At 46.4% G+C, this 12,696-nt stretch overlaps 1 protein-coding gene across 1 annotated transcript in view; it reads right to left on the bottom strand.

The window, feature by feature from the left end:
- The window catches only part of LOC6739784 (protein phosphatase 1 regulatory subunit 12A), a 35,429-nt gene extending 24,767 nt beyond the window's left edge, over positions 1–10,662 (bottom strand). The window contains exon 1 of the mRNA XM_039294682.2: positions 10,267–10,662. The gene's annotated coding sequence lies outside the window, so the exon portion shown is untranslated. The remainder of the gene's footprint in view (positions 1–10,266) is intronic.
- Between the last annotated feature and the right edge of the window lie 2,034 nt (positions 10,663–12,696).

Raw genomic sequence — 12,696 nt, 5'->3', positions numbered from 1 at the left:
ATCAGGTTGTCAAAATTGGCCTGAGTATGAGGGATGGCATGTGTCTCATCAGTTGCCTGTTTGACAGCGTTGGCAAAACTAACGTTAGGAGTAACCTTGCTGCTGCTCACAGTGTAATGGGCGCGTGGGGCTGAAGCCAGCTTTGGAGCGAGCATGCTTTTGGCCTTCTTATATGCGGGACAACCTTTATATGAGGCTGCATGCGGTCCTTCGCAGTGCAAGCAATGGGCCGGCTTATTATTATTTTTACACTCAACGGTTGGGTGGCTGTCTCCGCACTTGACACACCTGTGTTCTAGGTGGCAGTACCGTTGGGTATGTCCAAATGCCTGACAGCGATAGCATTGCGGCACGTCATTAAACTTTATCGGTGGCTCGATTGTCACCACTGATCTGCAAAGTCGCGTAACTTTATAGGCCTCCTTGTTGTTCTTGGCCGGCTCGAGATTGGCGAAAAATATGTTAAGTGGCTTTTTGGTACTTCTTTGGGTGGGGTTGTAGAGGTCTCTGACCTTGTGTCCGTGACGGTTTAGCCCATCCCGAATTTCCTCTGGGTCCGTTGAGTAGTGAAGACCTTTGATGACTACTCTATAGGCACGTTCGTCTCGGGGCTGGAAGGTTTGAAACCTTTTATTGGACTTGGCCAAGAAGTCCTTCAGGGCGGAGAAGCTTTCCTTGTCCGGGGTCATCACGCGAACGTTGTTGTTGCTTGCCATTTTCAGTGTGAACTCCACATCATTGCCAAGTACTCCAGCAATGCTATTAGTGAGAGCCTTGATATTGGTCACATCCGGTATGAAGATTGGTGGTGGCTTGAAAGTCCTGAGAGAAGTCTTGGGTTTGCCCGGGGTTTTGGTGGCAGCAGGTCCAGGTTCTCCGTCTTGGATGCCTTGTTCGTCGTCGTCATTGCCGTCCTCTTCGTTCGAGAGAATGGCAAATCTGTTTGCCAGCCTTCGACGATAGGCTGCGCTGATGTTGGGCGTGGGTTTGCTCACAGGTTTGCGCTTGCCAGGCTCCGAATGCGAGGTGCTGGAGTCGCTGCTTGGGCTGGATTCCCTTACTCTGCGGGCCTTCTTGCAGGGGGTTGATTTCCCTGGCTTGTGGGCGCAGGGGGTGGCCTGCCAATCCATGATGAGGGGGGATGGATCGTGGGGGGGGGGAGGGGGGGGGACGGAGTCTGGGTACAGCTGGTCGGTGTACCAACCACTGCACGTGGGTGCTGCTGTGTTAAATTGCTAAAATGCGGGCTCTATGTGAACAACACAGATAACTCGCGGCCCGCAGGCACGTCTGCACTCGTTGAGTGTTCGATCGCGACGATATGCTATGGTGAACACAAAATTAACTTCGTAAAAAAAAAAAGTAAAGTACGACAGTAGACGCAAATATATAATATGGCCAACAGAAATGTCATTTAGCAATTACATGACCGAGTAAGCTGGCAGAAGGGGTCGGTTCACCCATTTCACCCCACCCCAAACTCATCTAAGTATTTGCGCAAAAAGTCGCCGCTGTCGAACTGTGCGCAATACTCAATGTCGGGCAATTTCACATCAAATTTGGCGTCAATATCAATTACCAGGACGAAAGGCACGCCAACTGGCCGGAAATGAAGGCATTTGTCAGAGCTCACAATGCCTGGCGAATAATTGCAAAACTAGCAACATGACAATTCGATGGCCGGCAAGGGGGTAAATTCATCAGGAATGAAGGACGAAAGGCTTCCGAGAACATGACCAGGCTCCTTTAGCTCCCAGTAAGCAGCCTTGAAAATTTATCTGCGTTCAATTAAAAACTTTTCAAATTTCAATTAAATGTGAAATTGGCATATTTAGGCGCTTGATGAACGGCCGAGGACACCAGGACGAACGAACGAATGAAGGACCAGTCGAAACGGAATCAAATGATGGTCATGATGGGCCAAAAGGAGCAAGGAGCGTAGATGAGTGGAAGAAGGACCATTTAGCATTCACCATTCGACCGGCATAACTAAGCTTGGGGGATTATTTTGTCAATTTTAAATGTCCTGCCATTTACAGCATTCAAATTCAACTCGCCTTTGTTGTGCCAGCCCAGCCTGTTGTAGAAATGTTTATGAAGCAATTAGGCGCTCTGAACTGTGAACAATGCGCCGAAATGACTGCAACGGAAATTTAAGGACCCCCCATTTCCACCCTCTCTCTCAAACTTCCAGAGATCTCGAAAGGGTTTTCCTTTTGGCTTTAAGCTTTCTGCCGGCTCATCGTGACTGCAGAAAGATTAGAATCTTGCTACGCCTTTGCCCCGATTTGTGCCTTTGTCGTCGCCCAAAAAAGATGACTGGATTTGTTTTTGGTTTTTTTTTTTTTGTGTTGGGAGCCAAAGAGGCGCGGACCTGGAAGAAGTCAACTTGTCATGCTTGGACCGCCTCGGCTTAGCCATTATCCTTTATGGTGGCCGACAAGTCCTGTTCCATTACACACTCGCAGTTGGCTTGTTGTTCGCCACGGACTTTACACGTGTTGTAATGCGCGAAAGTAGTGTATCTGGATAGTTTCAGAGAATGCACTTAAAACTATAAAGGGATAGTTAAAAAGATAGTTTGTTGGAATAACTTGATTGAATACTTAAGAAGCAAGAATAAAAATGGTTACCTAGAACTTGAATTTAATATGAATGATAGTACAACTAACTAGAGTTTTCTTACAGTGCATTTCCATCTTACCTTTTCGCGCATTTGGGCCAACACTTGGACAATGTCGCCTCGCTGACAGGCGTACATAAGACTGGTGCAGCCCTCGGCGAGACGCCTTCTTGCAGCGGAGGATGAGGACTGCGACTGTGTCACCGTGAGCTGGGCAGGATCTGGGTCTGTTTCTGGCACGTCCACTGCTGCTTCCGCTGCCGCATCCGTGTCCGCATCCTGGCTGCTGCCCGGCATAGCAATGACTTTGTCTGCTGCCTCTTGCCTTTGCTGTTGCTGCTGCTGCTGCTGCTCCTGCTTTTCCTGCTGGGGAGGATGGTCGTTGTCCTGCTGCTGCTGCATGGCGCGTGTCCTTCGCGGCAGCGGACTCTCGAACTGCAACTGCTTTTTGGCGGCCTTCAGACGAGGCGGCTTGGCCGGCCCCGTCACGCGCTTCACTTCCGCTTTCGGACGCTTCTGCATCCTCTAATGCGGTTAGTATCTGACCCGCTTTTTGTCCTTTTTTTCTGCCTGGCTTTGTGCTTGTGTTTGTCTTTGTTGTTGCGCTGTTGGCTTTCGCTGGATTTTTCACTCATTTTACGCCGCTTTGATGCATTTTTTCGCGTTTAATGATGGTAGAGATGGGCTGGGCTGGGCTGGGTGGCCACGGCACTGTCTATGTATAATTAAACACTAATTTGTTTGCTCACAACTGGCTTGGTTAAGGGCTTCTCTGATGCGGGTCCTTCTTACCGCCGATAGTTTGCGGTTGCCGTTGACAGTTTCGCTAGTTCAAAGCAAACACATTCTGTGCTTTTAAGCGGAAACGGAAGTGCGGAGTGCGAGTGTGGCGGTGTGCGCTTCTTTCAGTCGAACGCCTTTTAAATTTTCAACGGGCGAACGCAAAGGCAACATCCGCGGCAATGTTCTCGTCAATAATTAATTTCGGTTTTTATCAAAGAGTGAGCAACGCACACACACACACTCGTGGCATCTCGGGAATAGGTTGATGCTTGGCAAAAGAGCGAAATAGACAGCTAGAAGCCGGGATCCTGCTGCCAAACGAAACCAAACACAGCCAAGCCCAGCCCAATCCAACCACCCCCCGCTGCGCACAAGGGCGTTGACAGGACCTCCGCGCTCGCTGTGCCCGCTAAAGTATGCTATGAAAAATTCACTGTCTCTGCATTTGATTTAAATTTCCCTTTTCACACATAAGCGGCGCACATTTCACGCGATATCAAAGTGAGTTTCGTTGTTAAATCGCGTGGAAAATAGTTTTTGAAAAACGCCACCGCAGGCGGAAACGGAAATTCCTTGCTTATTTTTAGCCAGAAGTAATAATCATGTGGATGATGCTCAAACTAAGTCCGCGTGCGCATGAAAAAAATAAAAAAAAAACCTGGGAAATCTGCGAAAACCTATCGAGCTGATTGCAACTCGAAATTAAATTATATAAACACAAGAGCTCGAAAGCGAATGCGAATTGGATTGGATTGGTATTGAGGGAGTGGAAAGGCTCATTGATGGCGATTGCCGGGCATTAAGCTCGATTCGTTTGTTGCCTTTCAGGCGATTTCTCCGCCTTCGACGGATTTACATTTAATTTTCTGCTACTGCCACTGCCACAGCCAGTTGCCATTTTCAGTTGGCGATGATTTTGGCAAGGTTTACGAGGCGTTGAACATCCCAGTCGGCAAAGCGACCGAAAGCCACGGGCAGACGACAGGCGTCGGGCTTTTAATAAATTAATAATAAAAACGAAAAGAAACGCTGCTCGCAGCAGTTGGTCGGGAAATGCAATAAAATTTAACTTTTCTCCTCTCACCGCCCAGTTGGAAGTTTGAGCTCCATTAGCTGGCGGAGCCGAGAACGATGATATGGCAGCGAAAAGTCAACAGCCAAAAAAATACGGTTTGTCGGCGATTTTCAGCCGCGAAACAATTTTATTCCATTATTTACAAAATTAAAACGGTTTCATGGGTTTTTAAGACAATGTTCTTGAGGGAAAAAATTAAATCAGTTGCACATTTTTTAAACCACTATAAAAAGTGCATGTAATTATGATCAAAAAATGTTCCGTTTTTTCGCCTGGTTTTATGCCACTGTAGCGCAAGTAACGAGGCAACTTTCGGGGCAATCGAGAAAATTTGAAAATTGAGTGGCATCCGGCAAGTGAAAATGGCTTGGCCCAGATAATGCAAGTGGGCTAAGCGGAAATGCTTCAAGGACAGCCGACTGGAGTCGCATTATTGCAAAATGGCAATTAAACTCAAACACATGTACACAAAGTCGTGTGTGTGTGAGCCCTGCTGTCCTGCTGTACTGCAGAGAAATGTGGATATGAGCATCATAATCATTAAACCGTTTTATAGTATGGTGTCGCCATAATTATTCTATTATTAAGTACCAAAACATTTGTCATGCCAGCCATGCCAGGAATTGCTCGCATATTTGTAGTAGCAGCGGCTGTTGCAGCTGTTTATAAATGATTAAACCTGGCCAACTCGAGAGCATCCCGGGGCATTGGGCTGTGGTCCTTCGCCCTTCGTCCTTGGCCCCGGCCGAATGTATCCTTGTGGCCTCACACAACGTCTGTGATTGTGCGGCGGTGGCCAGGTCTGTGTGTCGGTGTGTGCGAGTGTGTGCGAGTGTGTGCCCTGCTGTTAAACGCAAACTTAGCCGCTTGGCAAATAAACATTTTAGCAAATTTACTGCCAACTGACAGCTGTCAGCTTTATAACCACCATCAAACAATGGCAATGCGATGGTCCGGGGTGCTTCCAGTGGCATTCTGGGTGCGAGGTGTGCACAGACCGCATCACTATATGCCAGGTGAGCGAGCGGGAGAGAGTCCTGCGACAACTAAGCACACACAGCAAGCCAGGACTCACACACATGCAGAAGCGCGGGTGGGGAGGATTCTGGCTAAAGTAGCTAAGGACATACATACACACACACACACACATGCGCGTGTTGAAGAGGACAGGCGGCCAGGCAGTTTTGCCCACTTAACACTTCATTGAAAAACCACTTGGAAAGCCACTCCACCCACGAGGGCAGAACCCACGAAATAGAGAAGATAAGGACACTCAGCGAAAATTGCTCGAAAATCGGAATACAATTTCGGACACATAAAACGAACAAAATGGAATACTATTAGCTAGTTGTTCTGATATCGAAACTAAAGAACACATACTTCTTTGAATAAGAACATATATAAAAAGCATATATTTGTTTCTGTGTAGTACAACAGAAGTAAACTGTTTGTTCTGGATGGAAATGCGATGAAGTCTCTTTTTGTGCGGCCAACCCACCGCTGCCCTTTTCCTGGCCACCACCTCACGATCCTGGCTTGACTTTGACATTCCGCAGGTTAATCGCGAGAGAGTGGTCCAAAGGCATAGCCGGGCCAATTCCGCTCCGGCTCAAAGCATTCCGGAAGGCAATTCTGGCCGAGAGAACGAGCGTGCGCGGACTGTCCACTGCAGGCATGCATAAAGTATACTCTATAGTATACAAAGAAAAACAAAAAAAAAATAGAGAAAAATACACACAAGGCTGTTGATACAAAAATGAAAGCACACAAAATGCTTGACATTTTCGCATAGCTCAGAAATTTGCTACTGCTGCTGCGGTGCCTTTGAGCTGCCGTCGTCGCTGGCGGATTTGTTTCACTCCCGGCATCCCGGTTTATTACACACAAATTTGCACAAAATTATATTAAGCGGAGAACAAGTGGCACTGGACATGGCCAGGCGGCACTACTGGAATCCCCAGCACAACTGGCTTCCAGGCGAGCGTGTGAGTGGGCGGGCAGGTGGCTCTGCTGGCTCAGGTGGGTCAGGTGGTGGCGCTGTGGTCGGTGCATGCTCCGTGTTATTGTGGTGGCCAACCGGTTGGCATGGCAGCCAAAATGGCCACTTGCTGGCTCATGCGTTTGGGCTTAATGCCTCCACTTGCGTGTCTGGTTGGTCCAATCAGCAGGTGAAGTTTACAAAAGTTCGGTGGCATAATTGGGTTGATTCGCTCACCATTTATTGGTTTTCGATTCAACAATCATGGCCAGCTGAGTGTATACAGTGTGTGCATAGTGGCTACACTCGCCGATTTAGTTGTTACAACAAGTGTTGTAATGGCCAAGTGTCAGTTGCACGAAACGCTCGCAGATGCCAAAACAAAGGACTTAACTGCTGACACCGAGGGTTAAACGTTTAAATTTCAATTAAGCCAAAAGCCCTCACGCCTGGCAACACAAACCCAAACCCGAACACACACATGGACCCATGGACTGAGTCCTGGTCCTGGCCCTGGCCGTTCCCCATCGCCACTCAGCAGCACCAGCCAACAACGTTACAGCTCATAAATTTCTTGACTTGTGTCAGGATGTGTTAGTTTGGCCGACATTCCACTCGTCCTAGCAGCGAAAGCCAGAAAAAAACAACCAGTTACCAGTTCCTAGTCGTCGTGGAACGTCAAAGGCAGTCAGCAACTACTGGTGGTAACCGGAGGGGTTTCTAGTTTTCAGGGATCACGGGCTTGGCGGGGCAGGAGCATCCCAGGGAGGAGAGCATCCCAAGTAACCCCTGCTAAGGCGGCCAGTCACTTAAATGCCCCAGAAATAAACTGAAACTGCACACAGTGTGCTCAAGTTAAGACAACTTTTGGCAGCTGCATTTGAACACTCACAAAGGGCCAAATGTTGCCGTTGAGAAGCGAACTTGGCATGCTCTTCATCATCAGCAGCTGATTGGCAAGGGACTCGCTCTGTGTTTACCAAGAATGCATCAAGGATATCTAAAGCGATATCAAGATAAATCTTAAAAAAAAAAGTAAAACTTAGAATTCTTTTATAAGTATGCCTTTAACTATTCAATAAGAACTCTTTAAGAAACCTATATAGAATTATTATAACTTTCTGCATTAAGGAATTTGTGGAAACTTTTGAACATTTTCCCTGTGATTTTCAAACTCTTGATCCTCTCTCGTTTTGTTCGTTTGCATGATGTACAGTCCATTCTCGAGGCGTGGCCAAAGCTCGGAACCCCTAATTAAAGTGGGTCCACAGCGGTGCAATCTAGAATTCTCTGTCTCCCGGAGACTCACCTCCACCCATTCCGTGTGCGGCGTGATTATCTGGCTGCCCACCTGCCATCGCCTTGCCCACACATATGTATGCGTGCTGCGGCTTATGCATTTATGCGACTGAACTTGGCAGCTCATTGTGGACCCTTGTTCTGCAACTCGCACTCGCTCTCGTAGTCGTACTTTGTGTACTTGTTGATGATGTCCTTGCCGGTGCTGCTACTGGTGCTGCTCCATTTGCATGTCGGCGGTAGGAGCTGGACGACCAGGACCAGGACCAGAAGCAGGAGCAGAACATGAGCATAAGCCACCCGCATGCACGACCTAGTGAGAAGGCTCCATTTGTTTGTTTGCTCTGGCGGTCCAAACTGCTAAACGGGCCAACTGCTGCTGGCTCTGCTCAGGCTGGTGAATGCGAGCAATGGACTTTGGACTGGGTTCCAAGACCTGGTGCCTCCGCCGGTCCTGTCAACTTGTCAGTTGCTGGGCTCACGAACAGAGCTGTGCCAGCTATGACTGGGTGGATGACTTAAAAGCCCTGACAGGTGCACTCAGGCACGCACTTGCCACATGCATACTCAAACTCATACTCGCAGCCCGCTACTTTGTTGTGCTAATCCTATTGGCATGGTGTTGGGGAACTCCATCGGATACATTGTTGCCCCAGCCGGAGCAGCACATGACCCATTAATACCCAGACCAGCAAAAAAAAAACAAAGTTCCAACTTAAAATGGCCTGAGTGCGAAAGGAAAATGGAAAGGATACCCAAACTTATATCAAAACAACTTATTGGGAAATCTCAAATTATTTCTAGTTTATCTGGATACTTGAATAATAGTCCATCGAGCTGGTATAAATTAGTGCCCGCAAAGTGGCAACTCAATGGGATCACAGTCGCACAGACAACAAACTCATTTTCCATTGCCCCTAATTGAAATCGATAAGTGGCTCGTCTTAATTAATACAAAGGAGGGTTTGCCCGTTGCCAGCAGCTTAAAGATTAATTATCCATTATATGCACACATCCTGATTGGACCTCCTCCACTGACCAGTCCCCATTCTCCTCCTTCTCCAATCTTCCCTTAGCATCGCATTGAGCATTCCCCAGTCAATAGCAAGTGCTGAATTCACTTAATTGCCGACACCTTTTCATTGCCGCTGGCCAACTGAGAGCATCCTGGACCGAACTGCAGCGCATTCGTTTGCCTTTGGCGACACACAATTAATTCGTCCTGGCAGGCATCAGAGCTTAATTTTTATTTCATTAACGCAACAACACCACCCAACCAGGACACCAATTCCGCCGCCACTCCATACCCTTCGTCATCCTCATTCCGACCACATGAAGGGCGTCCATGCATCGCTAAGCGGCTTTGTCTCATTCTCTGCCAGGTGCACGTAGTATATGTATGTACATAAGTACATATGCATCGCATTCGAGTGATGTGGGTGGCAAATTGCGAGCAAATTAAGTGTTTCAATTCCGTTGAGATTTCCATTTCATGGAGTTACCATTCCAGTCCAGTCGCTTTCCGAAAGCCGGGATACACAGGCCATACCCATCCCATCCTTTAGCCTTCTTTCGGGCGGGTTTATAGTGCGTAACGCCATCAAAAATAGTTAACAGCATTGAAATGCTTTTAGCTAAAATGCGCTGCGAGTCCTGGCTATGCGTAAAAAGTTTTGTTCGACTCGCAGGACGAGAATGGCGGATGGTGTCCTGCATGTCTGCCGTAATGTGTGGCAAATAAAATTATTTTAGATCTTTCGACCCAACCAGGTGATGATATTAAACATCTTGGCAGCGCTTTAATTTCCTGCATAGCCCCCCTTATTTATTCATACAAAAGTTTAAATTGTTCACTTTTTTGCCTGGTTTTTCTTCTATGCTGCCGGCCAAATTCACAAAAAAATATAAACTTTTATGAAATATTGCAACGAGCACAATAAATATTTGCCTGTATATCTACAAAATATTTGTGTTATGTTATACTTTTTGAAGTCATAAAATTCATCAGCACCAAATTCATAAAGAGCCTTCGAAGATTTTTTATCACAGCCGCTGGATTATTTAAGAGAAAATAATATGGGAATTTAAATACATTGATGGCGCTTAAACAACTTCGGGGTATTAAATGAAACTTTATGAAACTTTTGGGTGCAAAACGCCATACTTATTTCCAAATAACTTTGTAAGAAAAACCCTTTCATTCAACTTTCTAATGCACAGGGGTATAAAAAGACGTTCTGAATATAAATTATTTAAGTAAAAGACATAACAAGTCATAGTTGCAAAGTAAGAATGTTAGCTTATTTATTCACTCGAGCATGCAGTGGATTTTGTTTGTGGCAACATTTACTTATGTCTTTTTTATAGAAACCTATCTTTTGAGACAAATAGCCAAATCAAAAAGACGTGTTATGATTGCAATATCAGTTTCACAATAAATATATACCAGTTTGCTAACGACTTAGACATGCCCCATTTAAATTAAAGATACCCACTAAATTTGCTTACCCTTGGGAATGGTTTAGTGTCTTTAAAAATCTCGTTTCGGGCTGCGGCTGGATACCCAGTTGGGCTTTGTTCACTGGTAATTGCTTTTCCTTTCAGCCATTGTGTTGCCAGGATAAACGCATCCTCTTTCGCTGAGCGATTCCTTGTGGGCCGGCGAGTGGCACGCGAATGGGCGCAAGGTGACCACCACCGCAGAGAGCAGCGAAAAACTCAGGGAAAACCGCAGCACATATGGGCAAACAAAGGTGTTTGCCGAAGGATCTGGCCTTTTGTACTTGCCGCAGGAGCTGCGCGTCGCGTTGCTGGCCAACTTCAAATCCAAACTGACCGCAAAGCATTTGCACTTTGGACTTTATGCCAAGGCGGCGTTGAAAGCCAAACGAAGTCGTCGGCAGCGTCGACGTTAAATAATAACAATAAAAACCCAACCAAAGCCAGTAAAACCCAAAAACGCGAATCCAATGCAAGTAAGTAAGTAAGTGTGTGTGTGTGTGGGGGGGGGATATGTGTGTGTCCAAATCCCAGTAAAAATCGCACTGTTGCAAAAGAAATTATGGTTGTTGTCGCCGTTGCCGCCGATGTTGCTGCTGTTGTGCTAATTTGTGTTTGCGGCTTTCGCACATCAAACGCCTGTTGTTGTTGTTTTTGCTGCTGTTGTTGTTGTTGCGGTTGTGGGTCAGCACGAAAAATGAAGTTGACCCGCTTTCCCGATGCCGACGCGGTGGAAAATGTGGAACAGCGGCAGCAGCACCACCACCACCACCACAACTTTTTCGTAGCAGAACACTTCCGAGCAAATTTACATAGGCTCGGCCAAAGAAATTATGCATGCCTCTGTTGATATTGAAATGCCGAGCAGGTTGAACTCTGGGCACAACACCACCACACCACCCAACACACCCACACTTAAGGAAAAGCCAGTAAAGCTGGAAAAGCCAGAGGCGCGACTGCTTTCACTTTTCGGTCAGAATCGCCATTTGCAGGCGATAAACACGTAAGGTACGGAAAATAAACAAGGCGTGGCCAGCTAGACTTCGGCCCTCTTTTAGCCAAGTTAACTTCGACGCCGACTGCGGCATGCAAATTGGATAAAGTACGTACGTATATGTGTGTGTGTGCAACGTCTCAGGAAGTCGTTAGAGCGGGAAAGGACATGCCAGGCAACCTTTGTGGGTCAAAAGCAGAACACAGAAAAAAGCAGAAGTGTGCCAGCACAAAGTCAAACGCAAAACAGTGTCCCGCTTTTGACCACGAATAAATCAGTGAGCGAACAATGTACGGCGAGAACTTGGCACAAATCCATTATTAACATTAACACTCACCATTTTCGAGTCGCATGCAGTGGGCCATTTACGTAAACTTGGCCAACATGCCAGGTCGGGCCCAAGACAAACGTTTTGCTAGCTAAACAAAATGAACTTTTAATAAATTCATTACCCAGCCAGTTTATGACTACAGCTGACTACCCCAGCACTCCACCCTCCTCGCCAGATTCGATGCACATTGCTTTGCTGTAGTGCACTAGCTGACATTACGTATACGCCCCGTACATTTATGAACAATCAACTTTATAGCCCACAAGCAACGGGTGAATGTACTAGTTTATGTGTCTTAGCTTCCCCAGCTCTCTTCTCTGTTTTATTGGCATTTGCACTTGTGTGTCTGACTTCCCAAGATATTTTCAATTGGAAGTTATGTGTCGCAGGGAATTGTCTGCCCGAGTGGGTGGCATCTTATTGATGGGAGAATGTGTGCAACACAACAATTTAATGGCGGGCAACTGACGGATGTTGCTTCATGAAAAATTCCGAAATAAAGACGTGCCACGAGAATTGAATTGCAAACACGATGGATGGTCAAGAATGCAGGATCAATCATTTAATTGAAAGACAATTGAATAAGCTGCGTAACTCTATGGATTTAGTCGCTTATCGAATATAATTTATTTAATTCCACGTCCACACTTATTTTTCCATTCATTAACTTACATAATTTCCCGCAATCAGAGCCCAAGGTCAGCGGACATTTAAAAATGTGTTAGTCTGGGCAAAACAAACGGCACGACAAACTAAAATGTCCCGATTACATCTTGAAATGAAATAAATTATTGTGCACATCGCAACGAGTTGACCCAAATACACAAAGCGAAATGGGTGGGGAGTTGTGCTGGAAATGGGAATGGCAATGCGAATGCGAATGGGAAAAGCGAAGGACCAGCGACAAAATGCTGGCTGCCATTGCCAGCTGATTATCGCTAATTGTGCCCAAGGAAATAGAAATTAAACGAGTCCTTTATTTCCTAGCCAGCGAGTGTATGTGTGTACATGGGTAATTCGCCGGGCAGCGTTTAATTTAATTTGGAACAAGTCTTTAAATATTCACTGCAATCTATTTGATCGATAATTGAGCAGGGCAAGGTTGACGATTTGC

Source organism: Drosophila simulans, chromosome 3R (assembly GCF_016746395.2).
Source record: "Drosophila simulans strain w501 chromosome 3R, Prin_Dsim_3.1, whole genome shotgun sequence".
Taxonomy (NCBI): Eukaryota; Metazoa; Arthropoda; class Insecta; order Diptera; family Drosophilidae; genus Drosophila; species Drosophila simulans.
This window is presented reverse-complemented; position numbering and strand designations above follow the sequence as displayed.